Genomic DNA, 14,780 nt, shown 5'->3' with positions numbered 1-14,780 from the left:
ACATGGAGGAGAGGGAGGATGGTCCAGAAGATGGCATTATGCCGGCCTCCAGCATAAAGGGGCTTTACTTCTAAATGAGTGCCAGGAAAAATACTCGTTAGAACATGACAGCCACGACTGCAAGGTAGCAGAAAGGACCTAACTGGACATGACCAATGTTCACTGCATTATAATTAACAGTGCAGTTTAGGCACCCACTATGGTTTTTTTCTGTGTACACCATGGGTAAAGACATGCGCAAAGGGGCCAAACATGACTAAGCATTCCAGGGACAAGGGCTGTCAATCAATCAAGAGACCACCTCTAAGCAAGGGTATAAGAGAAAGGGGAGACAAAAACCGCTGCTCTTCCTCTCTTGGATCATCCCACCTTTTGTTCTTGGGGATGTACTTTTCCTTTCTGTTTAAATAAATCTTCTAAAATATTTTGCTACACAACACACCATCTCCCGAATATAAACTTGTCTTTTGGGTATGACAAGAACCGGGTCTTTACCTTTTGCGGTAACAGAACTACAGCTTCTACAGGCATTTGCAGTCATTTGTTTTGTTTGGGGACATATCAATTTAGAGCAATATTTGACTTAACTTGAAATAAATAACTATCCTTTGTATTAAACTTCACAACTTATAAAGTACTTTCACACATATTACTCATTTAATGTGCACACCCAACCTGAAAGATTGCTATCCTTTATTTCTCCTTTGATAGGCAAGAAAAAAGAAGCCTCAAACAGGTTAAGTGACTTACCCAGGGTCACACAGCTGGTAGTGCAGTCTGGGACTCATGCCTAGTTTTTCTAATTCCAGAATCTCGTATTCTTTCCACTACATCATGCTGCCTATAGAAAAAAAGGATCTATATGAACACTTGATTTAAAATATTGAGCTCATATTTCTAAGTAGATTATTGCTCTTTTAGAAAACCTAATGGAATTTCTGGAGATGTAATTATGTCGTGGGTTCAGTTCTAAAACATTTTAACAAGAAGATGATTGACAAAGTTTTTTTTCAATGGAAGTCAAAATTAGCTGGACAATACTTTGAACTTACATAAAATCTATGGACAACAAACTTTAGTCAAAATTATAATTAAATATGTCAGGAATATATAGATAAGCATATATTTTAAATTTCAAATTCCAAGTCTTTTCTCTTTGGGTTGTTAGATTTTCTTCCTTTCTCTTCTCAGTCACTTAAGCCTCACCTTGGAGGTAGACTTCCTTCAAACTTTCTTTTGGTAAACAATCTAAAACAGACTTAACTGTGAGAGTTTTCTTTTATAAACTCCTTTGCTCCTGAAAGGGATAATTTCCTCACAAAGGAAACAAACGGAAGGAAGGAAATGGCATTGAGCAAGTCTGATATTGAAAAAAGGCAAAATTCTGTAATGCATGAAGGCTAACTCACACATTATCTAGAAAAAAAATTAAGGCTATCAGAATTAGTCAGCACGGAAATTCATTCTTCACAAGAAAACTGAGCAAAACAAAGAATGAGATTTTAGAGACTTCAGAAGGACGTGCTGACCCAATGCCATACAATACACAAATTGACTCTTCAAGCTTAAATTCAGTAGTAGCTTCACAGTTCTAGGAACTAGTCTGACTGAAAAGAAATTATATTAAGCCAGGTTTGCAAGGTCAGGAAGTGAATAACTGATTGATTGAATGTGAACATGTCATTTTGATTACCCACAGAAGAAAGGTCGGGAAATAGTTACAAGATTATTCAGGAATGCATTTCTTTTTTTTTTTTTTTTAACAATTTGTATTGATTTATAATCATTTTACAATGTTGTGTCAAATTCCAGTGTTCAGCACAATTTTTCAGTCATTCATGGACATATACACACTCATTGTCACATTTTTTTCTCTGTGAGTTATCATAACATTTTGTGTATATTTCCCAGTGCTATACAGTGTAATCTTGTTTATCTATTCTACAATTTTGAAATCCCAGTCTATCCCTTCCCACCCTCCATCCCTCTGGCAACCACAAGTCTGTATTCTCTGTCTATGAGTCTATTTCTGTCCTGTATTTATGCTTTGTTTTTTGTTTGTTTGTTTTTGTTTTTGTTTTTTAGATTCCACATATGAGCGATCTCATATGATATTTTTCTTTCTGGCTTACTTCACTTAGAATGACATTCTCCAGGAGCATCCATGTTGCTGCAAATGGCATTATGTTGTCGGTTTTTATGGCTGAGTAGTATTCCATTGTATAAATATACCACTTCTTCTTTATCCAGTCACCTGTTGATGGACATTTAGGCTGTTTCCATGTTTTGGCTATTGTAAACAGTGCTGCTATGAACATTGGGGTGCAGGTGTCATCCTGAAGTAGGGTTCCTTCTGGATACAAGCCCAGGAGTGGGATTCCTGGGTCATATGGTAAGTCTATTCCTAGTCTTTTGAGGAATCTCCACACTGTTTTCCATAGTGGCTGCACCAAACTGCATTCCCACCAGCAATGTTGGAGGGTTCCCCTTTCTCCACACTCTCTCCAGCATTTGTCATTTGTGGATTTTTGAATGACGGCCATTCTGACTGGTGTAAGGTGATACCTCATTGTAGTTTTGATTTGCATTTCTCTGATAATTGTGATATTGAGCATTTTTTCACGTGCCTTTTGATCATTTGTATGTCTTCCTTGGAGAATTGCTTGTTTAGGTCTTCTGCCCATTTTTGGATTGGGTTGTTTATTTTTTTCTTATTGAGTCACATGAGCTGCTTATATATTCTGGAGATCAAGCCTTTGTCGGTTTCATTTGCAAAAATTTTCTCCCATTCTGTAGGTTGTCTTCTTGTTTTACTTCTGGTTTCCTTTGTTGTGCAGAAAGGAATGCATTTCTGAAGTTTAAAAATATCTGTGTATAATTTTACTCTGAAATAAAAGTCAAATTAATTTCACAAATGTAGTGATTTTACATGTCTTACCACGTTATTCTCTTCATTTGTGAAATGATTACAAATAATTATACTGTAAGTTTTTAAAATACACAACCCAATTTCATTTTACATTCTACATTCCTCAACTTTCATTAGAAATAATCCAAGTAAAATGTTCTGTTTTAGACTGATTTTGAACCTAGTGCTTATAGTTTGCCCAAGCCTACAGGTGGAAAGTAATTGAACTTAGCTGTTGGTAGAGAAAAAAATTCCAGGGCAGAAATCAAACAAGCAGTACAGTACCACTAAATTGCACTGAAAAGGGAAAGTGTTTCTACACATGTAGCCACACTGTGGTAGATTGTTTTGAAAGATGGCCACCAGCAATTCCTCTTATAACTATATGTGCATGTGTCTCTTCCCTTCAAGAAGGGGAAGCTGTTTCCCTTCTTCTGGGCTCTGGCCTGGACTTGTGATTAATTTTTAACCTATGGGATGTAGCAGAAGAGACAGACACTGTGAGAGTTCTGAGCTGAGTCTTTAAGAAATGTGGTAGCATCCACTTTTGCTCTCTTGAAAACCAGCTGTCATGCTTTAAGGAAGACAGTCCCTACTGCTGGAGGAAGAGATGCACAAGGAGGAGAAGCAAGGTGCTTCAGACACTCAGCCCACCCAGCTGAGGCACCAGACATGTGAGTGAGGACTTTTCCATGCTCCAGACCCAGCTCAGCCACCATGTAACTACAGCCATGTGACCTCACCTGACACTACATGGACCAGAAGAGTTGCCAGCCAATCCATAAGCAAAATAACAAATTATTCTTTTAAGCCACTAACTTTTACGATGGTTAGTTATACAGCAATAGACAACTAAAATCCACTACAAAGTAAAAGGAAAAATAATGAATGTCTAGAGAGTAGTAAGTGAATTTAAAATGAACTTTTAAAAAAAGCAATAAGAAGTAATAAATGCTAGGATAGACAGGAAAAGAATGGTAATAGAAAATAGCAAAGAAAAACAAGGAATGAGTCTGGCAGACCTGGTGATTTAACATCTAAGGTCATTTAAAACAAAGAAAAGGCAACAAAAAATACTTAAAAAGCCAAAATACCAGAGAGAAGAGAAGTTCATTGATTGAACCCAACATTCTGCAGGACTGTCCCCCCTGGAGGAATTTGGTAACTCCTAAGCTATTTAAGACAGAGAGAGTAAGAAATCAAGCAGAAGGCTAGAATCCTAAACCAAGCTTTAAATAGTCTTACTGCTGAAAAATTAGTCTGGTGTCCTCCAAGAAATAAGATCACTAGTAAACTTCTCACACTTCCAGTTACAAATCCAGAAGGATCATATTCTAAGAATAAATGTAAAACCAAAACAGACAAAAACCTTACCAAGGACTGAAACCTATCTTTGATTCAGCTCAGCCCCCGGGAGGACTGAGATTTTTCCTTAATTTAACTGCCAATAAAAGGGGGAAAATCCTTTTTGGAAGAAGATAACATCCATAAAAGCTTCAAATTATCTCTATAATTTTTAAAAAACAATGTCTGATACTCAATTTAAAAAACTACTAGACATGCCTATAAAGGACCAAATATCTACACTGAATAAAAGGAAATACAGACAATAGAAAAATAAATAAAAGAATACACAGACAATGGAATCAGACCTACAGGTGATCCAGATATTATAGTTATTATATACAGTATTTTAAATTGTTATAAATACATCCAAGACAATACATAACAAGATGGATAATTTCACTAGAGAACTGAAATCTGTAAGAAATAATTAAATTTAAATAGAAATTCTGTAAGTGGATACTACAATAATAAAATAACACCAATTAGACATATCAGAAGAAAGAACTAGAAACTGGAGGAAAGGTCTATAGAATATATCTACTGAAGCATGGAAAGAAAAAAATATTTACACACACAGTAATGGGCACAAGTATATAGGACATAATGAAACAACCTAACATAATCATAAGTACCCCAGAAAAAAGTGATGAGAGAGAAAGAGAGAGAGAGAAGAAGGGGGAATGGTGAGAGGGAGTGATGTAGAAGTAATATATGAAGAGAAACTGGCTGAGAAATGTTCAAAATTGATAAAAGACAAAAGTCAGACATTTAACAAACTCCATGAATCTCAAGCAGAACAAGAAAGTACCTAAGTACATTCTACTTAAAACCAAGGACAAAAGAAAAACCTTTGAAGGACACAGCAAAATAATCAGCTCCCTCAAAGAAACAACAAGATAGACTGACTTTACAACAGAGTTGATGGAAATCAGGTGACATGGAATGATCTATTTGTCAGGATTCTCAGAAAAACAGAGCCATTAAGATACACTCACACACATATTATTAAGAGTTGGTCCATGAACTTAGAAAGGCTGAGAGGTCTCACAGTCTATAGTTGCAAGCTGGAGAATCAGAAAAGCCAATGGTGTATGTGAAATGCATTAAGGCAATTCTTAGAGGAATTTTTATAGCCTTAAATATATATTTAGATTAAAAAGACTCAAATCAGTGATCTACATATCAATACCAAGAATTCAGAAAAGTAGCAAAAATAAGGAAAAAAAGAAAATATTTAAATAAAGACAAATTAATAAAATGTTTTAAAAAGTCAACTATTGTTTGTAAAAATTATATTTGTGAACCTCTAGCACAACTAATTAAGAAAATGATAAAAAAAAAAAAGTAACAATCACTACAGGAATGAAAATGGGGACATCAATACAAATGGTAGAGTCATTAATAAGATAATGAGAAGATACTATTAACAACCTTTTGCCAATGAATTTGAAAATTTAGATGAAGTGACCAAATCCTAGAGAAACACAATATACCAAAACTGATTCAAGAAGAAATAGAATAAAAAAATAGTTCTATAGTTATTAAAGACATTGAATCCAAAATTAAGAACCTTACCAAGGAAGAAACAAAAACAAAAACACATCCAGATTCAAACAGCCTAACAAGTAAAGTTTAAAAAGAAATAGCACCAAGCTTATACAGACTCTTCCAGAGAATCAAAAAAAGAGGGAGCAAGTAGCAACTTACTTATGAAGGCATTGTAACTTTCATACCAAAACCTAACAAAAATATTGTAAGAAAAAACTACAGGTGAATCTTTCTCAAAAACCGAGATGTAATAGTCTTAAAGTATTAACCAATATATAAAAAGTATTATACATCATGATCAAGTCAGAGTTTTTTCCTAGTTATTCAAAGGTGGTTTCACATTTGAAAACTAATAAATGCAATTTACTATATTACAGAACAAAGATGAGAAAAAATATTATAGTAGTTTCAGGAAAAATATTTAATGAATTACAATATCCATTTATGGTTTAAATAAATAGTAATTTTAGAAAAACTAAATAAGCCAAAAATAGAAGGCTTGAATCTGGGCTGGTCTTTGTGACTTTCTTGACCAGTAGAAGATGGTGACATTCTGGGACTACTAGGCTTGATCATTAGAAGCCTTGAAATTTCTACCCAAGCTTTTCTGAACACTGCCATCTAAAAAGTCAACTGTCCTGAGATTATCATCTTGGAGAGGCCATGTGTGGGCACTGTGGTAAATAGTCCCAACTGAGCCCAGCCTTCTGGCCACCCCCATAAAGAAGATAACATGTGAGAGAAGCCATCCATCAGCTGTATACCTCAAAGTGATCTCCATCAATGTCATATGAAATAAAAGAATTTTCAGGGTTATGTTCACTAAAAATATAGCAATTGATGAAAAGTCAAGTACATCTTGTATTTAAATGGGATGGGGTAACAAATGTTACTACTCATTTTCTTATTAGTTGTAGAAGATCCGAGATGTCAGAAACTGCTACAATTACAGGGATCATCTATTTTCCTTCACTAAAACAGGAGTCGACATTTTGTGCAAAGTCTCAGATAGTAACTATTTCAGGCTTTGTGGGTCAAGTGGTCAAAAAGGATATTATATGTGTCATACTATAACAAGCGAGAAAAGAAACTTATAAACAATTTTTATTCCAAATTCAAATACAATAATAACAATTGAGTATACTTTTTTGTAGTACAAGTCTGCTAACAAGAAGAATAGAATTCTTTTGGTAGTGATTGCTGAATTGGGGTTCAAAATTAGTGTGTCCTCTTATCAAATACATTGCAAATGCTTGTCTATAAAAACCATTCTTAGCTCATGGGCCATACAAAAACAGGCGGCAGGCCAGATCTGGCTCACAGGCTGTAGTTTGCCAACGTCTGCAATGCAATATTAAAAAATTGGGTACTTTCCTTAAAGCTCATCTGCAAGTAGGTGAAAGCACAGGTCAATTTGTTGTTGTTTTATATGCTCTTCTACTGGCTTGGGGCAGGGCAAGGCAGATCCACAAATGCTGGCTTGGTACCTTTATGTGATTACTGAGATATATGGGTAAAGGAACAAGACTTTGTCCTTCAGGCTTTTCATTACTTTTCTCTACATCTCTTGACTTTCCTTAAGACCCCGTTTCAAAAGCCTCCCCATCTCTCTGGCGTAGAATCTTAGAAGGGCTTTACTGCCTTTAAAAAATAATGTGCATCTTAAGACTCAGCTGACTCATTCTCTATTGATAAAATCTCTCTCTAACCAACTCTAGTCATCTTTACTGTAAAAAATTTTTTTCAACTTTATTTAGGTTGTAATTAAAACTGCTTTGAATTTAATAAAAATAGAGGATAGTTATCTGCGAATATTCTCTCCATACCTTAAAGATAGCCCTAGAGATCCACTTTCATACTTTCCTCTCAGTGTGTGACGTCTCCTTGAAGTGTGTTGCTAAGAAGCACATTGTTGTACTGGATCTAAGACAAAAACCAACACCATCAATGAAAATACTTATGTCATATGGTTATTTCCTACCGGTAATTAGCTATGGTTTTTTTGTTAAAACCCAACAGACTCTATCTGGAAAACAATGTGATCTGAGATGAATCAACATTCCTAGAAACTTCCAGTAACTCCTACTAAAAATTGTACACTATCATTAAATCAATTCATGTGTTGCTAGCAAACACTCTTCAGACAGTTGAATTCAATTACTCTACAACTGAAACAGTACTATATTAGAAAAAAAACCAACATTTTAACTGCCATTACTAAGCATACTCCCATTCTCCCATTTTACTTTTTTACACAAAAACATTCATTTTGCCCCACTAGTACTACTTTTTGGGATTTGAGAATTAAATTATTATTTTTATCTTTTTTAATATATTTTTCAGCATATTTTAATCAGATTAATTAAAATTATTTTTGAAATTTTCTAGTTGCATAATTTATCTGAAATGATAGAGGACAGTAAGAAATGTATAAGGTACAAAATTAGCAAATCTATTTTTAAATTAGCAAATAGTTATGCAAATGGTTAACCTAGAAGTGGAATTTCTTCATTTTTCCCTATGACTGGAAATTCAAAGGAGGTCATATCTATTTTTCCTTCAGACTCTCTACATAGTGCTTCTTCATGTATTTATGGCCTTCTAATGAGTGAGTTATCTTATGTGCACATCTTCTCTCCCTTACCAGGGACTTTGCCTGCCCCATGTCCACATTTTTCCATCTGATGCACTAGACTAATGAGGGGTCAAATTAGGTTGTTTGAATCACCAGCTCCAGTGAGTTCCCACCAACTTGAGCATTTTCACTTTGTTAATAAGGCAGTGAAAAGATGGCTGTGAACATTGTCTGCTTTCCTAACAGGAAAAGCAGCTCCAGCTGACTAGACCTTAACTTTGGGGTGGGCCTTTTCTCTGGAACATACCAATTAAGACTCTAAGAAACACAGAATTTTTTGTTTACCTAACATGTTAATATGTCATCCCCTTTCTATTGGAACAGATTCCCTTATGAGAACAATAAGCTTTTTAAAATGTTGACTTGTGAGGTTTTTTGTTTTTGTTTGTCTGTTTGCTAGTTTTTGTCTTGATGAAGGTGCATTCATATCATAAGCCTGGCCGTGACAGTTCCTAACAGCACAACAGAGTTCACTGCAGCAAATTTGTTTACTTTCAAAGGGCAGATTCATCAGAAGACCTGTTAGCTGCTGGCTTTGTGTGTTGCCTGGGAATGGAATTGAAGAACTGCACAAAAGGACCTCTTGACTCTTCTGAGTGCTTTTCATGAAAGGACACGAATGTGATCCATAATTTTATTTACCATTTCTATATTACCTCATCAGGATTGATCCATTTTGTCTCTGTGTGCTCTGGGAGGGATGGCTCAGTCTTAAAGTAATCAGACATTGCAGGGAGTTCCTTGTCAATCATTTGATTTTTCAGTGAATGTTATTTGCAGTACCTGGAGTATCTCATTCTGCTCTGAGTTTTCCCAAAGCAGTTTATTTGCATCTCTTTTACAACCTTTAGTATGTTGAAGTCCAAATCTCCAGTACCTGAAAATATGGCTGTATTTGGAGATAAGGTCTTTAAAGAGGTAATTAAAGTAAAATGAAGTTATTAGGGTGGGTCTTAATTCAATATGACTGGAGTCCTTTTGAGAAGAGGAGATTAGGACACAGACACGCAGAGAAGGAGGGCTGTGTGAAGACACAGGTAGAAGGCAGCCAGCTGCAAGTCAAGGAGAGAGGCCTCAGAAGAAACCAAATTTGTCAACACCTTGACTTCAGACTTCTAGCCTCCAGAACTGTGAGAAAATAATTTCTGTTAAGCTGCCAATAATTTCTGGTACTTTGTTATGGCAGCCCTAGGAAAAGACTAGTATGCCACCTTGGGTAATAGTCATTTATGCATATATACTAGCTCCTAGGGGTTAACCTTATGAATTCTTTGAAATCAAAGTCAATGTCATAAACATTCATGTCCTCTACAGTGCATTCCTTTACAGACAGTACTTATTCAATAAATATAAACCGAGTGAATAAATTTAATTAATTATAAAATACAGAAATGGTAAAAGATTTATCTACAAAATATTTTAAAACAAGCTTAGAAATGCATTTTTGAAAAGACATTGACATTTAAATACAGTATTACAGAAAAGGATTTAAAGGTAGTATTATCTTTTACAGTAAATAATATCTATTATTATGTTATGATCTTGAGAGGGATTTAAGAGATGTGATAATTGTATTAGTTTTCTACTGCTGCTGTAAGAAATTAGTGGCTTAAAACACATCACAAATTTATTTTCTTATAGTTCAGAAAGTCAGAAGTCTAAAGTCAGGGTGTTGGCAGGACCAGTTCCTTACAGAGGCTTCAAGAGAGAGTCTGTTTCCTTCCATTTTCCAGCTTCTAGAGGGTGCCTGCATTTCTTGGCTTTCTGGCCCCTTCCTCCATCTGCAAAGGGCATCACTCCAACCTCTGGTTCTGTCATCACATCTCCTTTTTCTGACTTTGACCCTCCTGGCTACCTCATAAAAATCCTTGTGATTACATTGAGCCCACCCAGATAATCCAGGGTAATCACCCCATCTTAAAATCTTTAATTCAATAACATCTACTTTTACCATGTAAGGTAAAATAGTCGCAAGTCCTAGGAGTGAGAATGTGTACATCTTTGGGGGATTGTTGGTCAGCCTGCCACAAACTTGGGCAGGCTCTGGGGCTAGTAATGCTGTAACAGAGGCAAATGAACAGGCCAAGATGGCCTCGGGGACTACACAGAAAAGGAAGGGGGGAAAGGAACTTGCTGCGAGGTGAGTACTAGGAAAGGCAGCTGGGCAGGCTGAGGGCCAGTATGCAAAAAGACGTCAAGCTCAGGCATGGTCATGGAAGGAAAGGTTACTCCCCGTTTCCATCAAGCTCTCTATCACAGTAAATTAACTTTTAATGTATTAGTGGGATGGAGATGTGGAAAGTATGTATCTGCTAAATTTGAAACTTAATTGCATTCAGATTACGAATTCTGGCAATCGCTCAGGTCCATGTCCTAAAGAGCATTTGCAGAGATACCATTTTTAAAACACTATTTTATGTGATATAATCAGTTTTAATAGGGCTGCTGAGAAAGTGACACCATTAGATTTCAGGGATCTGTGTATAATAATTGTATCTCTGTAGGAAGCATAAAGTTTAATAATTCAAAGACTAGAATCAATTAGGCACTCTAGGTTGGATGTTATGCAAATACAGAACAAACACAAATAAGTACAAACCAAAGCAATACTGGTTTTGGAAATAAATGGTGAATTTGCTTTTTGTTTTGCTTTGCCACAATTTCCCAGATCCATTTTCCACTGAATTAAGTCCAACCCTATAGCCATATGAAGTGAACATACTTTACGAATCTCTTTAGTGTTTTCACCAGTATCTAATTACTGACTATAGAGTTTTAAGTTTCTTATTAAATATAAAACTAAATCATATATTTATGACTTACAGAATGTTAAACGTACCAAAAATTGGTCAGTGTTTGACGCACACATGCATGCACACTTTTGTCATGTTATAAAAACATTCAAAATATATAAGGCATCTGAATAACTTTGAAACTCTTAAAATACACATGTACATCAAACATTACTGGAACTTTTTAAAATAGTCACTATAGTTTATATATATACACACACACATATAATTATATGAATAAATAGACAAATTCAATATTTTCTATCACTGGGTAGAGTAGCAAATAGGAGTTCTTTTCTCAGTTTTAAGTCTTTAATAGATGAATAGCCATAGGGAACACACACAACTGCTCCAAGACTTAGTTTCCTCCTCTGAAAAATGAAGGGATTGAATGAAGGGATTGCATAAATCACTCTGACTCTAGACTCTATGATGTTAAGTCTGTATGTCCTCGTGACTCAAATAGTAAAACCCCCTTATGGTGAATTTCATACAAGCTTTACAATTTTTTGTCAAAATAAAAGTTAGAAGGAAATTCAATAGTAGGATTCACATATTGTTCCCATAGAACCTAGAGACAAAACAGCCAAAAGCGATAGATTATTAAGCCAAAGAAAGCCTTGGAACCCTTTAATAAAAGGATGGAACATCAATTTCCTTCTATCTCAGTCTGTCTTCTTACAAGCTCCTAGATGCTCCCTGTATAGTGGGTGCTCTGGGAATTCAGGTGTGTTTTCCCAGTAAGAGTTGAAATACAAATGAGGCAAGAAAGCAAAAATGGAAGGATGGTCATTAGTTGATGTTCTTGACAAAAGAATTTGAGAACTACATTTGGGTGTGATATTAGCTCTACAATGCACACGGCACACAAACAAGCTATTTTGACAGTGTGTGAAAGAGACCAAGAAAAGCATTTATAAAGAAGCATTCAGAGTCTAGAGCCCGCAGAAGACTGTGAGCCATTAGCAAAAGCGGAGAAATAACTCTGTTGTGGCAAACTCTTACTTGCAATGGCTTTCTTCTAATTACACATTTAATTATAAATGCTCCCTTAACTGGCTGAGACCTGCCTGGCCTGGCCATCTGTAGGGGTTACCCCTAGCACCCACTGGCTGTGTGTAGGAAAGATTAGACCATGTCTGCAGAGAAGAACAGACGGGTGCATTTGCCCGTAGGCAGTTCTGTCTCCCCAAAAGAACCAACTTGTCCTGGCAGAAGGGTTTAGAAAATGAGCTGAAGGAAGACAAAGTAAAAACATCACCATTTCCCCCATCACATGCATAACTGGAAGCTATATGCTTTAGTCTTCTTAATTACAAAAAGCCAGTAAACAAGTAGCATATCTATAGTTTTCTGTAATCAACTGAGAATGACTTTCATTAGATTTCATGGTTAATGAACTAAGTATCTGGGAATTAGTGGGGGGTATCTTTATTTCACTATAGAACAGCTAAAATAAGACAAATTTGGCCATGAATGCTACTAAAAGCCTTTCAAAAAAATATCCCCTGCACTAACCAAAATTTAACCCATGATGAAGACAATGGCTTATAGACAAAATAAAAACAAAATTTAAGCAATTACCTAATTATTTTTGTCAAAGACATCACCTGAGCTGCTTAGAACACCAACATTTGCTTTTTTTCCTCTCCAAATCAGGTACATACTATGGAAAATCCAGGCAATTTCCTTTACAGCACAGTAGGAAGTCTACAGTTTTTCAAGAAAAAACACATTCTCTAGTGAGCTCCAAATAAGAAAATGTCCTTTCTGATTCATTCATTCATTTTTCTGACTTGTTACACATCACCTCATCACTGACCTCAGAGACAAGCTTGGTACATTTACGAATGGACAGGTGTTCTTCCTCAGACCTGGCACACCAATTACAAGGGAAGCTGGAGAATATAAAACCAAAAGAACACAGGCAATAAATCCTCAACCTAGTTGCTCAGAATCTACTTAAGGTAAACTGGTAAGTACTGGAAGAAGTCCAAGGAGCCCAAACACTTTCGCAGTTTTGCAGTATCATAGAATATTAGATCTCAAAGGGTAAGATGATATCCTAACACCCAAGTGTGAAGCACTCAAAGCAAATGTACAAGGTCTGGTTCTCTCATGGCCTGGCCTGTCCCAGTGGTGAGACTCACAGCATCCAAGAAGAGAGAGAAATGGCATATCTTTCAGGCAATTGCATACCTATGAATATTAGATATTCATATATCTGTGGATATTATCCCTTTAGACAGTTCTAAATATTAGGTATTAATTTTGTTCCTCTAAATGGCGCTTTTGAAAATGATTGAGTAGCAGGGTCTTTAAGGTTAAAATTTTTATAGTAGGAAACCTGAGTATGGTGAGGCTATATTTCTAATTAAGGGCAGATCAATAGGTTTTTCAAATCAACTGAAACTAGTGGTTATCTTCTATGAGCACTGAAGAGCTGACCGAGGACTCATGGCCACTGGACACCTGCATGGAGGACTGATAAAGCATTGTCATTGTGGAGGTCACCCTTCATGCTACCAGTTAAGCATCACTCTTGACATAGCATATTACTTTTTCTCTTAGAAAAAGAGAGAGTTCTAATAAATACTTTATGATTTCTTTTTATTTTTCTCTAAAATGGATTGAAATGTCTCTGTTGTATTATTTTAGTGTGTGTATGTGTGTGTGGTGGTGACTGAAGAAACTGAGCCCAGCTAGGTAACAGAGAGATTGAATTAGAAACAATTTCTTCATTCTGCTCTACATGATTTTAAGCAACTAGATGCTTCTGTTAAAACCAATGATTGAGATCAGAGGGAACAAACAACTGATTGAATTTTCCACTTCCATCTAGTCACATGCTTCTGCTTGAAAAAGCTAGCAGTAAATAGTACCGATTATCTCATATGCAAAATGGTACAAGTCTCAAGGTGCAATTTCAAAATTCCTTCTAAAGATAAGCCATTGAGCAACAAAATCTACAAATTACTTGCTGCTAAAAGACAGACAAAAATTACATTTTCTTCCACGTGACATCCGACAGAGATCACTGAAATTCAAAATAAGACATCAGCTCTATGAAGTAACCAGATTATCCTAATTGTATAAGCCAAATGTTTGTCTATTGCATTATAGAAGCAAAACAGCAGGACTGTTGCTGTTGCATGTTCATAGGTCAGGATGCAGTTCCTTGGAGATGTTGATGTGGAAATGTAATCATTTAAAAATCACAAAGGTTGAACAGTCTTTTTTACTGAAAAAGAAAAAGGGACAATACTTTGCACATATCTTCTCTACCATACCACTTCAGCTCTCAGATATATTTTAAATTTTATTCAAAATTATTTTGCATAATATTTTTTATAAATAGCACTCTATATATCCATAAAATAATAAAAAAGATTCAAGGTAATCATATACTAATGACCAGTTAAAGCTTCAAACAACCAAAGGAGTTTCCTATCAAACACATAGAAGCTTTTGCTAACATTGTCCTTGTTTTCACAGAAATGCTATAAAAGCTATTCTAACAAATTCCCCTTTTTAACATACAATTTGCCTC

General features: G+C 35.6%; 1 protein-coding gene and 1 long non-coding RNA gene across 2 annotated transcripts in view; both read right to left on the bottom strand.

The window, feature by feature from the left end:
• SCEL (sciellin) overlaps positions 1-841 on the bottom strand; it is a 173,704-nt gene extending 172,863 nt beyond the window's left edge. Inside the window, exon 1 of the mRNA XM_045509153.2 lies at positions 751-841. The gene's annotated coding sequence lies outside the window, so the exon portion shown is untranslated. The remainder of the gene's footprint in view (positions 1-750) is intronic.
• A 44-nt stretch (positions 842-885) lies between these two features.
• Positions 886-14,780, bottom strand: part of LOC141579774 (uncharacterized) — a 91,298-nt gene continuing 77,403 nt past the window's right edge. Inside the window, exon 4 of the long non-coding RNA XR_012511739.1 lies at positions 886-2,885. This is a non-coding gene — a long non-coding RNA (uncharacterized LOC141579774). The remainder of the gene's footprint in view (positions 2,886-14,780) is intronic.

The sequence above is a fragment of the Camelus bactrianus genome, chromosome 14, assembly GCF_048773025.1.
Source record: "Camelus bactrianus isolate YW-2024 breed Bactrian camel chromosome 14, ASM4877302v1, whole genome shotgun sequence".
NCBI classification, from domain to species: domain Eukaryota; kingdom Metazoa; phylum Chordata; class Mammalia; order Artiodactyla; family Camelidae; genus Camelus; species Camelus bactrianus.
Note: the sequence above shows the minus strand (reverse complement) of the source record. Positions and strands in the feature narration are given on the sequence as shown.